The 23,292-nt window shown below is 49.3% G+C and overlaps 1 protein-coding gene across 3 annotated transcripts in view; it reads left to right on the forward strand.

Annotated features, from left to right (window-relative positions):
• Positions 1-23,292, forward strand: part of SLC25A40 (solute carrier family 25 member 40) — a 964,848-nt gene that overhangs the window by 86,639 nt on the left and 854,917 nt on the right. For all 3 annotated transcript variants that reach the window (XM_069648384.1, XM_069648381.1, XM_069648382.1), the window contains exon 2: positions 12,353-12,472. The gene's annotated coding sequence lies outside the window, so the exon portion shown is untranslated. The remainder of the gene's footprint in view (positions 1-12,352; positions 12,473-23,292) is intronic.

A 23,292-nucleotide genomic window follows, 5' to 3' on the forward strand; every position in this document is an offset into this window, starting at 1 on the left:
TTTACACAGCGCCACGTGAAGAAGAGGGTGGAGACGGCGCTGTGGAGCAAAGCGGCGGGGATGCCCCCACGGCTGCAGCGGAAGGGGTGGGTGAGCCCCCACAGGGGCTTGCAACAGCGGAAGACGGGGTGGAGCCATCCAGGTTGGTGTTTTCCACAGAGGAGGAGGAGGCCGCTACTGAGGCGCACATGGGGCCTGGTGGGGGCATCCCTGCTGGTGCAAGTGTTGCAGTCCAGGGGCAGGAGGCAGCACAGGTCGCCGTGGAGGGGCCTGTGCATGTCACTGTCCCTGACACTGTGAGTGCACCACCATGCACCAGCAGGGATGCCCCATCCCAGGCCCGTCCGCAGGTAGGGGGGATGTCCATGTCATCTGACTCCCCTCCACCTGCGGACGAGGGGACCCCTGGCCGTATGGAGAAGGTCCTGATTGGTGTCGCGTTGCGCACAGGTGCAATTCGTGATGAGGTGCGTGCTTCCCGGGAGGAGCATGCAGGCATCACGGAGAGCACCGTGCAGACGTGACCCAGTTGGGATCGGCCATGGTCGGGGGTTTCCTACATGTGTCGGCCAATCTGGCGACCCTCTCCTCCTCTGTGGAGACTATGCACCAGTCGTTCTCCATGCCGTCTTCCGGCCCAGATGCCACCAGGGCCCCCTGTGGACCTGCCCCGACCAATGCAGCCAGCTCGGTGGGGATCCCATCCCTGCCACAGTCGGGAGTCGGAGGTCCAGCAGGGGTGGACACACCAGCAACTGGACCCCAGCAGATGGAGGATGTGACGGCATCATCGGGCAGGGCACATGCACGACAGCGTCGGTGGATTCCATCAGCCTGGATGCCGTCGTGCTGGCACAGGCAGTTGCGTCGGAGGCAGCGGCAGGCTCGACGTGGGAGGCATCATGGCTCGGGGCCATCAACATCAGGGGTGCAGGCATCGGCCGGAGGGCAGGAGAACCCTGGAATGGGAGTGGCTTCCGTGTGGGAGCAGTTGGGCCAGCAGATAGGTGCGGAGCGGCAGCGGGCAGAGGAGGAACGGCTCACAATGGTCAGGGCGGAGAACTCCATGCGGAGGGCGCTGAGGCGGGCTGAGTGCCTCGAGGGTCTTCGCAGGGAGTTGGAGCTGGACACTGCTTTATCCCTGCGAGACCTCGGGGCCAGGGAACATGCCCGCCTCCAAGCCATTGAACAGGAGTTCGATGATGCCCTGGCCCATGACAACATCCAGTGAGCCGTTGGACTAGCCCGCTGCCCTTGTAAATAGTTATGTAGTTAGTGTTAGGTTTCCTTTGTTTTTGCATTTTTTTTGGACCTTTTGGACAATGGGCCACATTTTTGTATATAGTTTTTTTTTATTAGGTAGTGTTGTTAGATAGGTTTCATTTCTTTTGTTGGGATCATGGACCCTGGCTTGTTCATCTGTACATAGTTCACTGTTGGATTTTCTTTTCATTTTACAATTTACCCATGGAGCAATAGCTTTCAATTATAATTTCCCATTGGATTTTCTTTTGTGGACTGTGACTTTGGACACCATTCCTTTGGATTATGATTTTTGGTTTTGCATTTTTTCACAGACATGCTTCTTTTTATTTTTTTACATTCCCATTTCTGTTTGTTTATTTTTGATTCCATTCATGTTTCCTTTAATACATATTTTTTGATCCAACTTCAATGTGTAGTATCATCTCATTGGTTTCATGCATATCATGATATGGGTTTTGAGATTCACTGACACCCATTGGGTGTATGTGAAGGACATGTGTTCGTTTCCAAACTTGCAATTGGTGTTCTATCATGTTATTGCCATTTCTAAGTGGGTGGATGCAATACTCGGGTGGGTGTCTTGCATTTGGAGGCTGACCATAGGGAGCAGGGATCTAGATTCTGATGACATGTTGGCTGGGGAACATGAGTTGGGGCCTGCTGGCAGGTGCCCCACAGTGCTGGGGGGTGGGGGTGCAGGGGAACATGAGTGGGACATGAGTGGGGGCCTGCTGGCAGGTGCCTCGCAATGCTGGGGGGTGGGGGTGCAGGGGGACATGAGTGGGACATGAGTGGGGGCCTGCTGGCAGGTGCCCCACAGTGCTGGGGGGTGGGGGTGGAGGGGGACATGAGTGGGACATGAGTGGGGGCCTGCTGGCAGGTGCCTCGCAATGCTGGTGGGTGGGGGTGCAGGGGGACAGGAGTGGGGGCCTGGTGGAGGGTGCCCTGCACTGCTGGGTGTGGGGGTGCTGGGAGACATGTGTGGGGGCCTGGTGGAGGGTGCCCTGCACTGCTGGGGGGTGGGGTTGCTGGGAGACATGTGTGGGGGCCTGGTGGAGGGTGCCCATGACTGGTGGGGGGTGGGGGTGCAGGGAGACAGGAGTGGGGGCCTGGTGGAGGGTGCCCTGACTGGTGGGGGCCGGGGGCCTGGTGGAGGGTGCCCTGCACTGCTGGGGGGTGGGGGCGCTGGGAGACATGCATTGTTGATCAGTAGTGCAAGGTGACATGTGGCTTGGCTGGGGGGCATGCCCATGGTGGATGGGCTGCCTGCGGGACATGATGTAACGCTCACCTGATTCTCGCAGAGGCGCCGGTCTTGACTGGGCGACTACCGTATCTTCAAAGGTGATGTGTAGCACCCGGTTGGCTCTTTGGGCTGGACCTCTGTGTACTGTATGCCTGACGTGTAGAGTAAGATGTCTGCAGATAGAAAATATGGGGTTAATGAACTGGGGTTATTGGGGTGTCCCTATCTCTTTCCTCTTCTCCTCTCCTGTAGACCCCCAAAGGTTAACGCTCTCACCTTAGGTAAGTGAATGCCAAGCTCTCCATCTGCCTCGGGCAGGGTGCTGTAGCCAGTTTCTTCACTGGATAGGTAGCACAGGCCTCTTGACTTCAGAGGACTGCTGTCCGTCGTTTACTGCACGAACGGTAAGTTTCGAGTCATTCAAATGTCTTTTTAAAGTCTTTAGTAATGATGTCTCTTGTTTTGCAGGGTTCCGGGGATGGCGGATGACGGGCTGAAGTGAGTTGAAGATGGAGCCCGTGTGATGAATAGAAGCGCCTGGAAGCACGTGAGTAAGCGCTTGTTGCCTGTTTCACGATGCGCTCTAACTGTCTTTTTATTTTGCAGGTACGAGTTCGGAGCGGCTGCAGGGTGCCGGAATACCCACTGGATTAGATGTGGAAAGGAGTAATGGCACGTGAGTATTAAAGTTCCCCAATGTCTTTAAACGCACCTTGTTTTGTCTTTCAGATGCGGATGCAGCGCCGAAGGCCTCCGGAGCGTGCGAAGAGTTGGTAAGCTTTTGTCTTTCAGATGCCGGAATGCAGTATGAAGACCTCCGGAGCGCATGAAGAGTAGGTAAGCCTTTGCCTTTCAGATGCCGGAATGCTAACCTGTTCTTTCTTGTCTTTATAGGTGTTGCTGAAGACTGGATTCAGGATGGTAAGCCTTTTTCCTTAGGCCCAGGACTGGATGCAGAAGACACGATGAGCGTCCTGCTGCAGAGGGTGCAGAATAACGCAAAGCAAGATTCATCCACCGGGTGTGGTTTAAATAGCCTCCTGTAGTGCTTAGGTGTCTCCTTCCACAGCCACGCCTAAGTAAGAAAAGAGTTCCTGGTAAGAAAAGAGTTCCTGCCTTCCAGAAGAGTTCCAGTGTTCTAAATCTAGGGAGTGGCTCCAGCCCCACCCAACAGGAAAAGTAGTTCCAAACAGAAGAGGATCAGAGGCTCAACTGGCAGGCAAGTAAGCAGCATGGTCTGCTGCAGGTAAGTCCACCCAAGCATTATGAGCCCGGCGCTTCCAGCGCTGGGACTGGGCATATTTATGAGCCTGGTGCCACTGGCGCCAGGACTGGGTCCAAAAGGTCCCAATTGGGACTGGTTGGCACTCGGAACCTGGGTTATGGATCTGCTTCCAAGGGAGTTGGGAAAACCCTGACCTTTTGGAAGCAGAGATCATGACAGTACCCCCCCTCAAGGCCCCTCCCAAACCGGGCTTCTCCGGGGGTTTTGGCTTGTCAGGAAATGTTCGGTGAAATCTTTTGATTAGGCGAGGAGCGTGGACATATTCAGCAGGTTCCCAGGATCTCTCTTGGGGGCCGTAGCCTTTCCAGTCAATTAGGTAGAATAGTTTAGATTTGGAGATCTTGGAGTCCAGAATGCTTTTGACTTCAAACTCGAGTTCTCCATCCACTAGGATAGGTTTTGGAGATTTGGTTAGTCGGGTTTGAGGTTGCACGGGTTTTAATAGAGAGACGTGGAAGACCGGATGTATCTTCATGTGCGGGGGCAAGTCCAACTTGACCGCTACTGGGTTTACTATGGTAGTGATGGAATAGGGACCAAGGTATCTTGGGTTGAATGTGCGTGGCCCTTTTAGAGATAGATATTTGGTGGATAACCAGACTTGATCCCCTACTTGATAGTGAGGGGCTTCCTTCCGATGTTGATCTGCTCCTTTCTTGTATTGTTCTTTAGCCCTTTGAAGGTGAGAAACAGCTTCCTTAAAGGCTTGGGTGATTGTAGAATGCAGGTAGTCTACTGCTGGTGTTTCAAGATCTTGGAGGGGATCCAACTCCGAGGTTCGAGGGTGACTGCCGTACAAAAGAAAAAACGGGGTTTTCCCAGTTCCCGAATGGACAGTTATTGTAGGCATACTCGGCTATCCAAAGGATATTTTTCAGTTTGTTGCAGCATGCAGCGTAAATACTGTTCCAGAGTTTGATTGGTCCTCTCGGTTTGTCCGTCGGTCTGAGGGTGGTGACTGGTCGATAGTCTCACATCAATTTGAGCCGACCGACAGCAACTTCGCCAAAAATGAGAAATAAATTGACTACCTCGATCCGAAATTAGAACCGAAGGAAAACCGTGCAGTCGGACGATGTTTTCGAGAAATTCTCGGGCCAGAGTTGCTGCTGTTGGCAAGCCTTTGAGCGGAATGAAATGCGCCATCTTGGAGAATAAGTCCACGATTACTAGAATCGTATTGTATCCGGAGCATGGAGGTAGATCGGTGATGAAGTCCATAGAAAGCGTATGCCAAGGGCGAGGTGGGATGTCAATAGGGCGTAAGAGGCCTGCTGGTCTTTCCTTTTGACTCTTGTTTTGGGCGCATACTCCACAGGACATTATAAAGTCTCTGATATCTTTTTTCCAAGACGGCCACCAGAAGTAGCGCTTGATCTTTTCTGAGGTCTTGGCTATACCGGGATGACCTTCCATTAAAGAGTCGTGATAACAAGAGATGACTTTTTTCTGTAAATCTGTGCTGGGTAGGTATAATCGTTCTTGGAAATACAATAAGTTGTCCTTTACTGCAAAGTGCTTTCCCTGCAGATGCCTATTCTGTATATCTGCTGGAGTTACAAGTTGCCTGGCTTTATCCTTAACTTCCTCTATGGATTCTGTGGCGATTACACCCAGAATTCTTTGTTCGGGAATGATTGGTACAGGTTTAGGGTTGATCAAGTGTTCTTCCACTCCCATCCGAGAAAGGGCATCGGCTTTACCGTTCTTTGTACCAGGTCGATAGGTAATTATGAAGTCAAACTCGGCAAAGAATAATGCCCAACGGAGTTGTCTAGAGGATTGGGCTTTTGCGGTTTTCAAATATTGCAGGTTTCGGTGATCCGTAATCACAGTAACGGTGTGTCGGGCCCCCAGCAGATAATGCCGCCAAGCCTTAAAGGCGGACTTGTTAGCCAGAAGTTCCTTGTCAGTAATCGTGTAATTGACTTCAGGAGGCGAGAATTTGCGGGACCAAAATGCCACGGGATGCAACTGATTGGTTACCGGGTCCTTTTGTGATAGAACTGCCCCCATGGCAAGGCTTGAAGCATCAGTTTCCACGATGTAGGGGAGTTCGGGGCGAGGGTGTTTTAAGATTGGTGCAGAGATAAATTTAGTCTTCAAATCCTGGAAAGCTTGTTCCGCCTCGGTAGACCATTCAAAACGTTTGTTTTTCTTTAACAAGGCAGTGATGGGCTGGACTATTCGAGAGAACTCGGGGATAAACCTGCGGTAAAAGTTAGCGAAGCCTAACATGCTTTGCACACCTTTTACGGAGGATGGTGATGGCCATTTGAGAACTGCATCGACCTTCTTTGAATCCATACGCACTCCGCCAGGTGATAATATGAATCCCAAGAATTCAACTTCAGTCATGTTGAAAACACATTTTTCCAACTTAGCGAAAAGTTTGTGTTGACGCAATCTTTCGAGGACCATTTTCACGTGTTTCCGATGTTCAGATTCCGATGAAGAATAAACGAGGATGTCGTCAATGTAAACAACAACACATACATCTATGAGCTCTCTGAGGACATCGTTCATAAAATATTGAAAGGCGGCCGGGGCATTGCAAAGTCCGAAGGGCATGACCTGATATTCAAATAGCCCATACTTGGTGCTGAAGGCCGTCTTCCATTCATCGCCCTCTTTTACTCGTACCAAGTGGTAAGCTCCTCTAAGATCCAGCTTTGTATATATGCATGCTTTTCTGACTTGGTCCAGGAGTTCAGGGATCAAAGGTAACGGATATCTGTTCTTAACGGTGATCTGGTTCAGGGAGCGATAATCGATACAAGTTCTAAGGTCTCCTTCCTTTTTTGGAACGAAGAACAAAGCTGAAGAAGCAGGGGACTTGGAAGGACGAATAAACCCATTTGCCAGGTATTGATCCAGGTATTGTCGAAGGTGAAGGTTCTCAGGCTCGGTGAGGGCATAAATTCTACTACAAGGAGGAGTAGATCCAGGTATCAGGTCTATCTGGCAGTCATAAGACCTATGAGGAGGTAGAGAGTTAGCCTGATCCTTCCGGAAAACATCTTGGTATTCTAGGTATTCGGGAGGTAACTGGGGAGTCTCTGAAGAAATTGCGGCCAGTGCAACACCAGGTGGAGGGTGACAAGTAGAGACACATTCTGGAAACTGGACCGTTCTTGCTCGCCAATCGATCAGAGGATTGTGTTTCTCTAACCAAGGTATTCCTAGAATAATCTGAAACTGAGGGGCCTTGATCACATCGAACACGATCTTCTCATGGTGTCCATCTTGACTTACTAGCGTCCCTTCTTGAGTGGTATGCGTTACTGGCCCGGAGGCTATCTCCGTACCATCCACCGTAGTAATGACGTCCTTTACAGCCTTGGGACAAAGAGTTAGATTCATCCTCAAAACCATTTCATGATCCACATAATTGCCGATGGCACCGCTGTCGACGTAAGCTTCAATTGCATGTAATCGATCCGGATTATCAGGGCTAATGAGGACCATAGGTATCACGAAATGCGAGGTCACGGAACTGGTTTTTACGCTCGGCAAGAGGGCCTCTATTCTTGTCGGGCTAGGTCGTTTCCCTGCTCAGAGTTTGTAACTTTGGTAACTGCAGCTCCTACTGCCTTCTTGGCAGGTTTCACCGGACAGTCTCGAAGAAAGTGCCCTGAGTTTCCGCAATATAGGCATAATTGCAACTGTTTCCTCCTATCCCGCTCTCGTTGTGTTAGAGGACCTTTCAGACCCCCTATTTGCATGGGTTCCCCGGAGTCTACTCCTTTGGAAGGAGTTGGCGGTTTGGAAAATACTCGAGCATCAAACTTGGAACGATCGGCCTTCCTGTTCTGCAGCCTGTGATCTATTTGAACGACCAAGTCTATGTAATCCGAACAGTCTTGTGGGGGATTCACTACTTGGGCTAAAACGTCTTTGAGCTCTCCACGTAGACCTCTATAAAACAGCGTAATCCTTTTGTCCTCAGGCCATTGAGTTTCCACTATTAGTCTATTGAAAGATGCAATATAAGCCAAAAGGTCTTGATTACCCTGTCGCAACGAAAGAAGCTCATTGTCCAAGGCCTGCCCCATGTGAATGTCTTGCGAACAGTTTTTCCATACTAAGCTGAAAGGCTTGAAAATCATGGAGAACCGGATCATCTTGATGAACTAGAGGGATCGACCAGTCTGCCGCATTGCCACTAAGGTACGAAAGTACAAAAGCTACTTTAGCTTGATCAGTTGGAAAGGCTGCTGGCTGGCATAAGAAGTGCAACCGGCACTGATTGATAAATACTGCAAACCTCTTTGGGTCACCAGAAAATCACTCGGGCGGGGCCAGAGGTACATTCCCAGGTAGGTTGATCTGCACTGGATTCATAGAGGATGTTGAAGGAAGATTTGCCCCTGATGCGGGTAACGGGGTCTGTCCGGCTTGTGACTGTAGCACTTTTCTAGCAAGATTGTCTGTTCTCTCCTTGAAAATAATTAGTTCCCTTCTTAGAGCATTCGTTTCCTGACGAGTTGCATGCACTTCTGCCCTTAGTTCCCCAAGTAACCGGGCTAGGGGGTCAGTATCCGAGGTTTCCATAGCGCCTGGGCGAGAGTTTTGCGGTAGGCTTTGCGTTCTGTAACGCTCACCTGATTCTCGCAGAGGCGCCGGTCTTGACTGGGCGACTACCGTATCTTCAAAGGTGATGTGTAGCACCCGGTTGGCTCTTTGGGCTGGACCTCTGTGCACTGTATGCCTGACGTGTAGAGTAAGATGTCTGCAGATAGAAAATATGGGGTTAATGAACTGGGGTTATTGGGGTGTCCCTATCTCTTTCCTCTTCTCCTCTCCTGTAGACCCCCAAAGGTTAACGCTCTCACCTTAGGTAAGTGAATGCCAAGCTCTCCATCTGCCTCGGGGCAGGGTGCTGTAGCCAGTTTCTTCACTGGATAGGTAGCACAGGCCTCTTGACTTCAGAGGACTGCTGTCCGTCGTTTACTGCACGAACGGTAAGTTTCGAGTCATTCAAATGTCTTTTTAAAGTCTTTAGTAATGATGTCTCTTGTTTTGCAGGGTTCCGGGGATGGCGGATGACGGGCTGAAGTGAGTTGAAGATGGAGCCCGTGTGATGAATAGAAGCGCCTGGAAGCACGTGAGTAAGCGCTTGTTGCCTGTTTCACGATGCGCTCTAACTGTCTTTTTATTTTGCAGGTACGAGTTCGGAGCGGCTGCAGGGTGCCGGAATACCCACTGGATTAGATGTGGAAAGGAGTAATGGCACGTGAGTATTAAAGTTCCCTAATGTCTTTAAACGCACCTTGTTTTGTCTTTCAGATGCGGATGCAGCGCCGAAGGCCTACGGAGCGTGCGAAGAGTTGGTAAGCTTTTGTCTTTCAGATGCCGGAATGCAGTATGAAGACCTCCGGAGCGCATGAAGAGTAGGTAAGCCTTTGCCTTTCAGATGCCGGAATGCTAACCTGTTCTTTCTTGTCTTTATAGGTGTTGCTGAAGACTGGATTCAGGATGGTAAGCCTTTTTCCTTAGGCCCAGGACTGGATGCAGAAGACACGATGAGCGGCCTGTTGCAGAGGGTGCAGAATAACGCAAAGCAAGATTCATCCACCGGGTGTGGTTTAAATAGCCTCCTGTAGTGCTTAGGTGTCTCCTTCCACAGCCACGCCTAAGTAAGAAAAGAGTTCCTGGTAAGAAAAGAGTTCCTGCCTTCCAGAAGAGTTCCAGTGTTCTAAATCTAGGGAGTGGCTCCAGCCCCACCCAACAGGAAAAGTAGTTCCAAACAGAAGAGGATCAGAGGCTCAACTGGCAGGCAAGTAAGCAGCATGGTCTGCTGCAGGTAAGTCCACCCAAGCATTATGAGCCCGGCGCTTCCAGCGCTGGGACTGGGCATATTTATGAGCCTGGTGCCACTGGCGCCAGGACTGGGTCCAAAAGGTCCCAATTGGGACTGGTTGGCACTCAGAACCTGGGTTATGGATCTGCTTCCAAGGGAGTTGGGAAAACCCTGACCTTTTGGAAGCAGAGATCATGACACATGAGCAGGGGTGCAGGGTAGTCCCCGTGGTGTGGGCTGCCTGCAGGGGCTGTGGAGGTTGTAGAGCGAACACCTGGGAGGACCCACACGGCCAATTCACGTGTAGTACTCCCCAGAACCCCTGAAATACACGTACCCTGCTGAATTCGCGTGTGGAACTTCCTGCGCACCCCTGAAATACACGTACCCTGCTGAAATCGCGTGTGGAACTTCCTGTGCACCCCTGAAATACACGTACCCTGCTGAATTCGCATGTGGAACTTCCCGCGCACCCCAGTAATACACATACCCTGCGCGCACAGGGCCAATCGCGTGTGGAACTTCCCGCGCACCCCTGAAATACACGTACCCTGCTGAAATCCCGTGTGAAACTTCCCGCGCCCCCCTGAAATACACGTACCCTGCTGAAATCGCATGTGGAACTTCCCGCGCACCCCTGGAATACACGTGCCCTGCTGAAGTCGCATGTGAAACTTCCCGCGCACCCCAGTAATACACGTACCCCGCTCGCACAGGGCCAATCGCGTGTGGAACTTCCCGCGCACCCCTGAAATACACGTACCCTGCTGAAATCGCATGTGAAACTTCCCGCGCACCCCTGAAATACACGTACCCTGCTGAAATCGCGTGTGGAACTTCCCACGCACCCCTGGAATACACGTACCCTGCTGAAGTCGTGTGTGAAACTTCCCGCGCACCCCAGTAATACACGTACCCCGCTCGCACAGGGCCAATCGCGTCTGGAACTTCCTGCGCACCCCTGAAATACACGTACCCTGCTGAAATCGCATGTGAAACTTCCCGCGCACCCCTGAAATACACGTACCCTGCTGAAATCGCGTGTGAAACTTCCCGCGCACCCCAGTAATACACGTACCCCGCTCGCACAGGGCCAATCGCGTGTGAAACTTCCCGCGCACCCCAGTAAAACACGTACCCAGCTGGAATCACGTGAGAAACTTCCCGCGCACCCCAGTGATACTCGTAGCCCGCTTGCCGTGCTGGTACAGGGTTAGCGCAGCCCTTTGCGCTGGATTGGGGATTTTGATGGCTTTTCCCTGCGCAAGGGGCGTTCTTGGGGGCGTAACTGGCGCTGCTGCAGGGTCGCTGCGCCACTGTGCGCCACGGCTGGTTTTGGTGGCTGGAATCCATGAATACGCTGTGCGCGGAAATGTATTTTAGCGCACGCGGCTGGCGCAGGGATTCGCACGCGCACACTTTGCACCAGCCGCGTGCGCCACTTGTGCGCTGAATTCTATGAATTACCCCCTCAATGGCATGGTGATTCCAGGATAGTCTATGTACTTACTTGTCTGCTTAGGAATACCCTTTCCTTCTCGTCCCTCAGCATTATGATGTACAGTTTGCCCCTACGGCACAGGTCTTAAAAGTGGGACGGGTCTACACTAAGGCCCTTTTCATTTTTTTCTTTTTTTTATGCTTGGAATGCCATTGTTTTTACTCTGTGCTATTTTCTTGTCTCAAGTACTTTGTTGAACTTATAGTTGCTTGGTGTGTATACCTGTGTAGTGTGACAGTGTGGGTTATCAAGTGATAATACCCCTGCTTATCTACTAGTCTTCTTCTGTCCCCTAAGTGGATCTAAAACTGTTTTGTGATGTAAATAAAAAATAAAAATAAATACATGTATTGTGGTTGGAACCCTGTTTATCCTTAGGGTGGAAGTTCTCACACCCCTCACCAGAGGGTGGTGTAAAATATCTCCCTAGCAGATTGCTTTTTGGGTCACAGATTGCAAGCATAGTAACATAACATAACATTGTAGGGCTTCTGTTGTTGTTTCAACTCCACTATTCCATCTCCCTTCCATGTTGATGCTGCTGTGATCCACCCTACTTGATTGTCACTATCAAGAGCACCTGGGGGTTTAAGGGTTTTGGGGTGCAGTAGAGGAGGCCACCACAAAGGAAGTACAACCATGAAAGGGCAGGGCCCATTCTTGCTGCCCAAAGTCCTTACAGTCGGCCCAGGGTCCACGCTGATGTAGTGCCTTTTTATGGCATTGCTGCTTGTTTCCTGCCACCATTCCGACTCCTGAAAATCTCTGCATCTCCGACGATACAAGCACTGTGGCAAAAATTAAAGGCAGACAACCACCTTGGGGGAAGAGACTACCTGTAACTGCCGTCGGATTCCATGGCAAGAATCCTTTGCCATGCTACGGCAAGGTATGCATGCCACTACCTCGTCCATATCAGTGTGAAGATGCCATCTTCTCAGTATTTTTGCCATGTCCTCACAGGCCCAGCAAGGTGGATGGGTTGCCACAGAGGGTTTATAAAGTAGCAGGAATTCTACTGCTTAAAAAACAGACTGCTCTCCATCTGTTTGAAGGGAGGAGGTGGGGTGAAGTGTGGTAGTTTAGGGGACCTAGTGAAACTCTCAACTCTTGTCCCCCCCCCTCAGACCCAATAAAGTCCCCATCATATTAATCTTAAATGTTTTAATTAAGTTTTGTACCCTGAGTGTACTGATACAATACTATGTTTAAAATCTTTCTGTTTACTTATTGCTGTATGTTTTCATTTAGGCATACTCTACTGAAACAAAATGGTGGAAAATAAGGATGTGGACACCAGACTAAATAGAATAACACCCTTGCAGCAGATAATAGCGTCATCTACTGGGGCTCTGCTTACATCACTGATTGGTAAGAAATGTATTTATTGGGAAAATGTCCAGATCAGTTTCATTGTTGGTTGAAAAATTAATACGATTCAGGAAGTGAAATCAAAGTGATGTCTCTCAAGAGAGACATCTTTTCCTTTGGTGAAGGCCCACTCAACCTGTGAAAGAACAGCTTATCAATGTACAAAGCCTACACAAATAGTACATGAGAGAATTACTCAAAACAACAAACTATTGAACACTTAAACACCCTTACTTTACATTAGTGCATGCTGATATTGCTTAGATCTGTGTTTTACAGCTTTCCGAAACCTGAAATCAAAAACCTCAATTCTACACTGCTTGAGGAAAAGGTGCTTTTTTATTTGCGATTTGGTTTACAAAAAAACCTTACACAAAGTAAAAAAAAGAAGACATATATTAGAATTAGGAAATAAGAAATAAGAACATGACATACTATACACTCAAATTACATCAACATACTCTTCAACTAACAAATCATTAAAATAAATCTTTACATGTCTAAGACCTTCATATCATGTCACATCAATTCACTTTTGTTTCCTGACTGACCAGTTTAGTTTCATTTAGGAATCGAACAAGCAAGTTAATATGGGATAAATGATTACCCCACATAAGGCGTGACCACAGTAATTCTTTTGAAAAGTCAGAGGCAAAGCTATACAGTTCTTTGTCAAAGCATTTTATTCTGATCAAACTCCAAGAGTAACAATCTAGAAACCAGTGTCTCAAATTCTCCACACACAAAACTTGGCAGAAATGGCAAGTTGCCACTGCGCCAGTCCCCTCTAAATCAGTTGTTTACCAATTCCTTGTGCGTTCATAGGTATGAATTTGGTTCAGCCTAAATCTCATATATACTGTTCGTGACTTTGGGCAGGGAAAACTTTTTAAATATGATAGTAGCTGACCCAACCTTTGGGGGAACCTTGCATAATCCTGGTACGTGGAATATTTATTCATGGATTACATTGTAATTCTCCAATCATCCCTACAATACTTGTCCTTCACTGCGTCAGGATTACATTTAAGCTCCAGCACATTCCAGGAATTTGTCCATATTGTCTTGAAACCCTTTCTCAGACTGAATAGATCCTCGCAACATAATCTGAATCAGGTCCATGTATAGTGAATTACTAGGAGGACAAAGAAACTTGAAATAGGACAATAACTGTCTCCATTGGAATCTGGCCTGCAGTGAAGTTAAACTGAATTAATGCCTGATAATACCATTCGGCAATGCCAAGGCTAGCCCCAATACCTTTTTCCAGATTGTCCCTTGCGTAACGTTCAGACAGGCACCAAGCTTTATGGACGCCATATCTAGCCCATACAATAGTATCAGCTCTTTTTTGCCTAGGTATTATTTAAGAACAGGGAGGATAGAGAACCCACATTTCCAGAAAATGCACTTAATATGTGACAGTAAAGGAGCCAACTTCTCCTTTAGTGTGCATGTCCACATTTCGATAGACCCATTGTTGGATAGATTGTCACCCAGGTAGCGCATGGATAGCACCCTTTCAACCTTGTCCATTCCCAAGCACCACCTCATGAGCTTAGAATTCTTAAACTTCGATTTTGCACCATTGATTGCCAGATTATTCAATGTGGTATAGGCCGAAAAAGTTTGCTTTGGTGGCCCCGTGGTGTCTGATCAAAAATGATATCATCCGCAAAGGTCAGCCAATGGAGTCTCAGATGTCCCAACCTTACGACAATTGGATCCTTTCTCTCCCATAGATGTTTAATGTCACACAAATACAAATTAAACAAAGCCTGTCCCAAGGTGCACCCATGTCTTAGTCCCAAGGAGACCTGAATGGGTTTAGTAATGGCCCCCTCCTTATTAAGGTGAATCCTGACCTTCGAGTTATGATGCAGCGCTGCCAGTAAACAAACCAGCTTGTAGGGCACCTTCAGTCTTACTAGTTTGTCTGAAAGCCGCTGGCGCTCCACACAGTCGAAAGCCGAAGAGAAATCTAGGGAGGCCATATAGATGTTGCCCCCCTGAAAAACCTTGGCACTAAGCAAAAGATGTTTCACTAGTATAGCATTGAGGGGAGTTCCAACCCGCTGTCTGAACCCAACCTGCAAACTGGATAGAATGTTTGCCTACACTAGATAGTTATTTAAATCTCTAAGCAGCAGTATGGTAAACACTTTACAGGTTGATTCGATCAAGGCAATGGGCCAATAGTTGGCCGGATCATGAGGGTCACCTTTCTTGAAGATGGGTATTACGATGGACTGCTTCCAATGCGATCGGCACCTTATGCGTAGCATAGATGGAATCCAAATAAGGTTTTAGCCAACCAGCACAGGCGGACGGGTCTCTTTTCAGCAAAAAAGGTGGAGACCCATCCGGACATGGTGTCCTAGAGGGCTTAAGTTTATTGATAGCCCATACTATGTCTGCCAACGTCTAAGGGTCAAGGTTCTGGGTGTTTTCAAACTGTGGATGATCGGAGCACTTGGCATCCAATGGAGATTTCAATTTGCCCTTAATAAAGGAGACCCAAGTATTTTCCAGAATTACATCAGCCCCTGTAGATAATATGCCGTCTGGGTGCAGAATAACGCGAAGCATGTGCTGCCTCCAAAGTAGTTCCAGGTAAGAAGTTCCCTAGAGCCACGCCGAGTAAAAAATAGTCCCTGTAACAAAATAGTCCCATCCAGGCCTCATGTAGGCTTGGACTCTTTTGCAGCATGGTCTGCATCAGGTAAGTAAAGTCTATGAGCCTGGCGCCTATGGCGCCAGGACTGATTTCTATGATGAGTCTGGCGCCTAAGGCGCCAGGACTGAACCCAGACAGCCCCTACCCGGGGCTGCTGAGGTTTAAACAAATGTCTGGATGCCTGCTCCTGGAGCTGAGGGCCTTGGTCCTGATGCCCGGGGGTAGGCATCATGACAACAATCAACATGCTTGTGGGTCGGCGTGCACTCCCTTACATATCTGAAAGCTTCATATGAGCAGTATAGCCTTAACTCGGGTCTGTGAAATATGGCCGCATAGCGTCCCTGGATCTCAGGCACCGTCCCGCAGGCGGTACAGCACAGCAGCGGAGTGTTCAACAAGTAAGTAGTGTGAGAAACCTGATGGTATTCTCCCACCTACGCCCCTGGGAGTTTCCATTCAGGTGTTCAGGGAAAGACCATCACTTTTGGATCCCGGACTTGGTGGTGAACAAGCGAAGGAGGATCACTTGAGTGGATGGTCGCAGGGGATGTCGGGAGACTACCCAAGGGCAAGACATGGTATCTCCCCCTTCCTAATTGCCCACAACCCACATAACCTCAGTGTTCGTGGGGTATTCCCATTCTCACTCTACCTCCTCATTTCCAATAAGTACTTGGACGAGGAAGAGGCGATTGTGGGCCAAGAAGATTACCCATAGACACAACACAGGGATACAAAGGGAAGCCTACCATCAAATACCTTTGAATTGTGCCACTAATAGTCAAGCAAGGTCAGGCACATTGCCCCAATTGTGCACACCTGACTCCAGCTGACTCTCACATGCAATATAAAAAGGGTGGTTCTTCCAGAGTCAGAGAGCGATCTAGGGAATCTGATTAGACCAGAGGAGCCAAGGAGAAAAAGGGTGCAGGAAGAGGAGCCCAGAAGGACCAGGGGAGCCCGGGATGCCGAGACGCTGGTCCGGTGTCTGAAACGGACTGCAGCTTGGCGAGGGAGTTGTGACTCCAAGAAGCCTGAGCTGGACAGAAGGCAGTCTGTTGGCCTTGTTCAGACTAGAGCTTGTTCCCCTGGTATGTGTGCCGGTCCCAGGTGTGTCTGAGGGGCAGGTGGTGAGACCCTGACCTCGACCCAAGAACCCTTGTACCTGCTCGCCAGCGCAGCACTGCTATTGGTGAGTTTCGTGAGCCAGAAAGAAACTCAGTAGCGTGCGGGTGGCTGGAGCAGGAGCATTCAGAAACCTAACAGCCCGGTGAGTGAATGGAAAAAACAAAGGAAGAAAATGGTAAAGGCAAAGCGAAGAAAGCGAAAGCTGAAAAAGCAGAAAGAAAGCAAAGCAGAGTAACAGGAAAGGGCACTAGTGACAGAAAAAGTGCGCTGGTGGCACAAAACAGTCAAGAGTGGGTGTGAATGACCCGATAAGGAAAAGGGGTGCAAGTGAACCGAAAAAGGCAGTAAAGAAACCGCTAGAAGGAAACCGGACAGCTAAGAGAGGGTTACACGAAGCAAAAGTGAGAGAAAGGGTGCAAGCGACCCAAAATAAATGCAGAGTGTGCAGGAGGCACGTAAATAAGAAAATTAAGGTGCAAGAGAACATGATGAGAAAATGAAAGTGCAAGAGAGCACGACGAAAAGCAAAGAGAAGTGTGCAAGAGGCATGGAAAGGTGGAAATAAAATGCACATATGCACAATAGAAAAGGAAGGTGTGCAGGAAGCACAGTAAAGGGGAATGGGCACAGAAGAAGAGGTGCCAGAGAATAAGGAGAGGGGTTAGAGGTGAGAATGGTCACACCTGGGAGGAGCAAAGAACCCAGTGTTCTTGAGCCTCTGATACTACCCCATGAAAGAACTGTACAGTGAAAGGTACATCCTGACAAGATGAACTTTGTATTTTTTGAACTGCGTAAAGAGGGGCCTAGGCTTGGGGAAGGGAAACCTAAGGTTGTCATAAATCTCCCCCGTCTCACCTGGGATCGCGTCTTGCTCTGTTCCGCGGGAGGATTTCTCTTGTGGACGGATCGGGTCTTTTATAGACTCGCTCGAGTCTCGTCCGGCTGCAGAGTGCGTTCAGAGTTCCGGGAAGGCCGCTGTTCCTGGATGTCCAGTAAATAGGTAGCGGTCGCTAAGAATGGGGATTCCAGGAGTCGAAAAGAGGGAATGGGAGAAGGAAGGAGGAAGGGAACTAGGATATTGGATAGAAGATTCGCCGAACAGCACACACACGCCAAGTCACTACCTAATGATAGCGTTGAGACGCGCGGAGCCGCGGGGGCATGGCCAATTTATAGGACGTGCCGTGTGCGACGTGAAAGCTGGAGTGAGGCAAGTCACTTGTTGCGGCCATGTTGGGAGTAACAAGGAATACAAGCCCCGGCGCGATAAGGACCAGGAGGTCCAGAAGGGACAAGTTCTATGGGTCATGACAGCATGCCTCCTCCGAAGACCTGTTCCACCAGGTTTGCCCGGGTGTATGAGATGGAATCTTCTAAGCAGTCGGGGGTATTTGAGTTAGAAACTGGTTCCCAGGTTCTCTCGCTAGGAGGGTATCCTTTCCATTCAACCAGGTATTGAAGTCGACCCCGTTTATACCTGGAATCGCATATTCGGGACACTTCATATTCTAGCTGATCATTCCCAACAACAGGACTGGGTCTGCAGGATTTTCGGGAGGATTGGAAGTAAGGTGTCAATAGGGAGGTGTGAAAGACTGGGTGTATTTTCTTCCAGGAATCGGGTATCGTGAGTCGGAATGAGACAGGATTGACAACTTCCTTTATGGAAAATGGTCCATAGTACCGAGGAGCCAATTTGTTTGGCCGTAGATGTTGGGGTAATAGTTTCGAGGACAACCAGACTTGATCACCAACAGAATAAGAGGGCGCTGGTCTTCTCTTGGAATCCACATAGAGCTTAGTGCGTGTTTGGGCCTCTTTCAATTGTTTCTTGGCTTCCTTGTGAATGTTGATGAGAGTCTGTATCCAAGAGTCTAGAGTAGGTACTGGAGTGGGATGTGGAAGAACAGAAGGTAAAACGGATGGGTGAAAACCTTGACTGCAATAGAAAGGGCTGACCTTGAGTGCTGAGTGGTCGGAATTGTTGTAGGCAAACTCGGCCAGGGGTATGAGGAGAGACCAGTCATCCTGAACCTTGGTGGCAAAACATCGAAGATATTTCTCCAGAGTTTGATTTACACGTTCCGTGGCTCCGTTGGTTTGTGGGCGATAACCTGATGAGAGAGCGCATTGGATCCCTAGAATACGACAGAGATGTTTCCAGAATTGTGAGACATATTGAGGTTCTCGGTCCGATATGATCTTGGAAGGAAGTCCATGGAGACGGAAAATATGTTCCAGGAAGATTCCAGCAAGTTCTGATGAGGATGGTAGTTTATTTAATCCTATCACCCTGTAAACGGTTAAGAAGGTTGTACTTAAAATTTCGTCTGAACATCTATGAAACAAAAGAAATCTTAAAGCAGCAAAGGATGATCTCAGAAAGAAATTCCAAATGTAGGATGTGCACAAAAGAAGAAGAAAATGTAAAGCATCTGGTCTTGTTTTGCGCAGAACTAACAGAACAACGCGAGACATGTCTAGGGAAGGAGAGGAATCGAGTCCAGACGTATAACCCAGAGGAATGGTGGAGGTATCTTCATCTTGGTGAAAGGCAATGACACCACCATTGCCTCCCTCTAAACTCTGTTTATCTAAGTATAAACATGGCGCGGTGTGGGCCGTACAGCAGCATTACAAATTCCTATTGCGCATGCGCGAGAGAATAGTGTCAGGTGCAGAACGATATACATGGTGAAAGCAAGTCACTGATGATTGTAATGATGAGATTCCTTGAGCAGATACAAATTCGTCTGGGGCGACATCAGCTCACTTGGAGGATGAGGTCCCCCTGCAAGATGGAATTGAGAGCTGATGACGCCAGAAAGACCTCAAAGACACATATCAAGCATCAAGTACATGGTTTTTAGTTTCAGTAACCACTTATTTTTACACTAATTTGCAAAAATATGTATTGTGAGAACACATACAAACACTTAGTTGTAACAATTAGTGTAAAATATTATGATTATGTTACGAGTGTGCATGTGCACAAGAGTTGCTAGGTTACCACCATCAAAAAACGTATCCAGATATGTACCCCGGGTAGCATTCATAATGTAACCCATATGTAGGTTTAAAGATGCACAATATATACTATATTAAAGATGCAGGTAATTTAGTTAATCTGTAAGACTGCAATACTTTGAATTGCTATGCTCGCGCTGCACATGTGCAGGGCACAGGGAGAACATCAGTGACATTAAAGTTGGAACGGAGTGAACGCCGGCTCTTACGAGCTGTGTACATTCGTCCGAGCAGTGAGATCACACAGGTAAGCAGGAGCCCTGGTACTACCACTAAGTTCTGGAACTTTAACTTATTGGAATGATACTAGACATTCTGTTGCTCATGTTTTTTAGAATTTTGGCTGGTGCAAGCTTACAGCAAAACAAGCAGGTAGGCACATTTTTAGTAGATACATATGCACTAAGAAATTTGAAGATGAGACACACATGACTGATGTTTTGGTTTATCAATTTAGGACATTGATGCTACAAGGAAATGTTATTGAAGTCACGCTTGGTGACAAATCTTTCAAGTACCGTATTTACATTTCTCATTACTCATTAATGATCTAATGAACTCTAAGGAATGATTAGAGGTTCAATCTGCTAAATGTGCTTTATTTTGTTTATTTTCCTGTTTGGATTTCTGCAACTGCTAACAATGGATGACTGGTATGTGAAACGATATTCATTTCAATAATGGTTTTTCTGGTTGGACTTTACCCATGTTTACTGTTCACTGTTTTTAAACTTCCACACGACAATTGAATGTTTTATGACATGCTGGTTACTGGGTTACTGTGATTGAATATACTCTGACATGTGGGGCACTGATTTGTGACTGTCAAATAGTGCCTAAAAGCCCTGATGATGGACTTGTGTCTGAAATGCATTGGCAGATTTGATTTGGGCACTGATAATTCAGGCACATATTAACAATGGAATAATTAAAGTTGTATGTGGGTTTACCACAATTTATAATGAATTGAAGTTAGTCTACTTATTGAAGTTTATATAAAAATATCTCAAGATACACAAGCGACTCCGGAGGGAGAGCGAAAAGTGAGCACACTCGGGAACAGATTTAGTTCTGTTTCTTCTTTTGGGTTTTCTATTCCTAGCCGGGCCACCCCTACTTTACTTAGTCGCTGCTGGTTGACGGCTGGCCACTGGCTTCCCCTGCTGACACCTGCCAACACGAGATGGAGCTGCCTCTGAGGAGCCGCCCTTGCCTAGGGCCCTTAGCCGGAGGGGCTGCACGGGCAGAGCGCTGCACTGGGAGGGTCAGTGATGACCAGCAGAACCACCAGGGAAGGAGGGCGAGCTGCGAGGTGGGAGGCAACAAGGACCAGGAAATGGAAGCCAGGGAGGGAGGGATCGAGAGAGGACAACAGCGCTGAAAGCGCTGCAGAGCAAGTTCACACCAAAACAAAATAAGGACCAGGAGGGTCTCGGGCACACATGCTCACCTGATAGGCGACGCCAAAAGTGGCAAGAAGGGAGCTCGTCGGGCCGTTAGGCCCTTTTATTTGACAAGACGCCACTAGGAGTGCCTTATTATGATTTGATGGTCGTAGCTTGCTCCCATCTTAGATTTAGGTTTAGATTAGGTGTTTTCCAACCTACCTATACAGTTTAATAAACACCCTTGAACTGTGATCACTTGTGTCTACTATTGCCAATAGGAGTTCCTTACAAACGCATTCAGGGGCCGATTCATGGAACAAACGTGCGCCGAAAATCTATGCGCAAGCAGGCACAAGCAGGCGCAAGCGCGAAAAAACAGGCGCACGCGCACACTTGCGATTCATGGAAGTCCCTGCGCGGGTTTTCCTCGGGATGTGCGCCAAACCCGTGCATGGCGCACCCGTCACTGAAACATCCCGAACGGCGTGCGCGACGCGCACAGTGAAAGCGCACAACCTCGGCGCACACACCAAAAAGGGGGCGGAACACGGGGTGTAATGCGCGGAATGGGGAACAACGCGTGAAAATAAGGGCGTAACTGGGATGTACTGCTGGGAAGCAGACAGAACACCCACACGCACGCGAACCACACGTATTCATGGAATTGAATAGGGCAAAGCCGTGCACGGCCAAAGACACGCACAGGCCTAAACACATCCGCCACACGAAGGCAGGCGGTAGCGTCTCTGCGCATCGCAAAAGCGCCAATATACAGCAATGCTGAATGTCCCAGACTGCTCGGGCCTGGGGGAGCGGGCTACGTGTATTACAGGGGTTCGCATGAAGTTTTCCACGCGATCGGGCCTCGGGGAGCGGGCTATGTGTATTACAGGGGTTTGCGTGAAGTTTTTCACGCGATCGGGCCTGGGGGAGCGGGCTACATGTATTACAGGGGTTCGCGTGAAGTTTTTCACGCGATCGGGCCTGGGGGAGCGGGCTACGTGTATTACAGGGGTTCGCGTGAAGTTTTTCACGCGATCGGGCGTGGGCGAGCGGGCTACCATTCACCGTCTGCCTTGCGTGTAGAAGAACGCGTAGCCAACACCTGCTGTGAAGTAATAGCGTGTGAACCCCAACGGCTGGAAAACACTCGCACCGCACCCCACGAAAAGCACGTACAGAGCAATGTAAAGGCACGTGGGATCTACAAGCCCTGCCAGGGAAACGCCCGTGCGCGAAACGTCACAGACGCGCTTACGCACTAAGGGCCTTTGGTCCAATGAAATCGCGTATGCGTGCTTACGCGCTAAGGGCCTTTCCTCGATTTACATGCAGGCGTGCAAGATTTTCACGTGCCAAATCACTCCGTATCAAGCTGGCCACGCGTAAGCACACGGAAGACCACGCTCCTGCCCAAAAGGCCGAATTACTGCCCCCAGAGCCCTGAGCAGCCTCCCACGAGCCATCTGCTGCTGCCTGCCTGCCTGCCTGCTGCCACCGTGCCCTGCCATTTGGTGCCTGCACATCAGCCATCTGCAATGGGTCCATTTGCTGTGTCCACCCCTGCTGGAACAGAAGACTCCCGACTGGGATACCATCGCTCCACAGCCCAGCCCCAGGACCCAGTTGCACACCCACTCCTGCCTCTGGGGTTGCCATGTCGGGCACTGCAACATCTGGCACCACTGGCAACCCCTGGCCAGAGAGGCAGAGGGGCACCAGCTTCACTGCCACTGAAGTTGGTGTCCTGGTGGAGCAAGTCCTGGGGCAGTATGATGCCCTCTTCGGAAGTAAGCGCGCCAACAAGGAAGGACGGACTCAGATCTGGACGGACATCGTGACTGCCATCAACGCGGAGGGGGTGGCAGTCCGCGACTACCAACATGTCAAGAAGCGCTGGGATGACTGCAGGTCCAGGACCCTCTTGAAGGCCCGGCGCCTCGTGGAGGGGGGCCGGGGCCGCATGAGTACCATCCAGATGAGGGTCCTGGAACGCGTAGGCCCAGCGCTCCACGCCCAGATCCTTGAGAGGCAGACCCGTCTGGAGTTGAGCGGTAAGTAGCCAAGCATTGCTGTGTGAGACAGGGCATGTCGCAGTGTGCTGGTTGTCTGATACTTGCCTGTATGTGTGACATAGGCCATGTATGCATGTGTGTGTGCATGGACGTCATGCATGTGAGACCAGTAATGTGTGAACCACACGGTTGGTGCATGTGTTCAAATGCAACATGGGTTGCCCTATGCGGAATGGCCACATGAAAGCATGCCAGTCTCTGTTCCTGGACATGGGTGGGGGTGAGGGATGGGTGCTGATGCCATGTACATGTATGCTGTCCATGTCTGTGTGCCTGACCTGCGTGTCTGTGACTTAGGAATGCCAGGGATGCATGACACATGTCTGTCGCAATGTTCAGGTTCACTGATGCAGCCTAGTCATCCTTGTACCCACTGTGTCTGTGGTGTACGAGGCCAGATGGATGAAACTAGGGTGAAGTGTGTGCATGTGATAGGCATGGCCCATGATGCATGTGAGTTCCAAAACAACATTGTATGTTTCAAGAATCCCTTGGACATGTATGCTAATGTCCATAGCA

This window comes from Ambystoma mexicanum, chromosome 2q (genome assembly GCF_040938575.1).
Source record: "Ambystoma mexicanum isolate Mex_15411 chromosome 2q, UKY_AmexF1_1, whole genome shotgun sequence".
NCBI lineage: Eukaryota > Metazoa > Chordata > Amphibia > Caudata > Ambystomatidae > Ambystoma > Ambystoma mexicanum.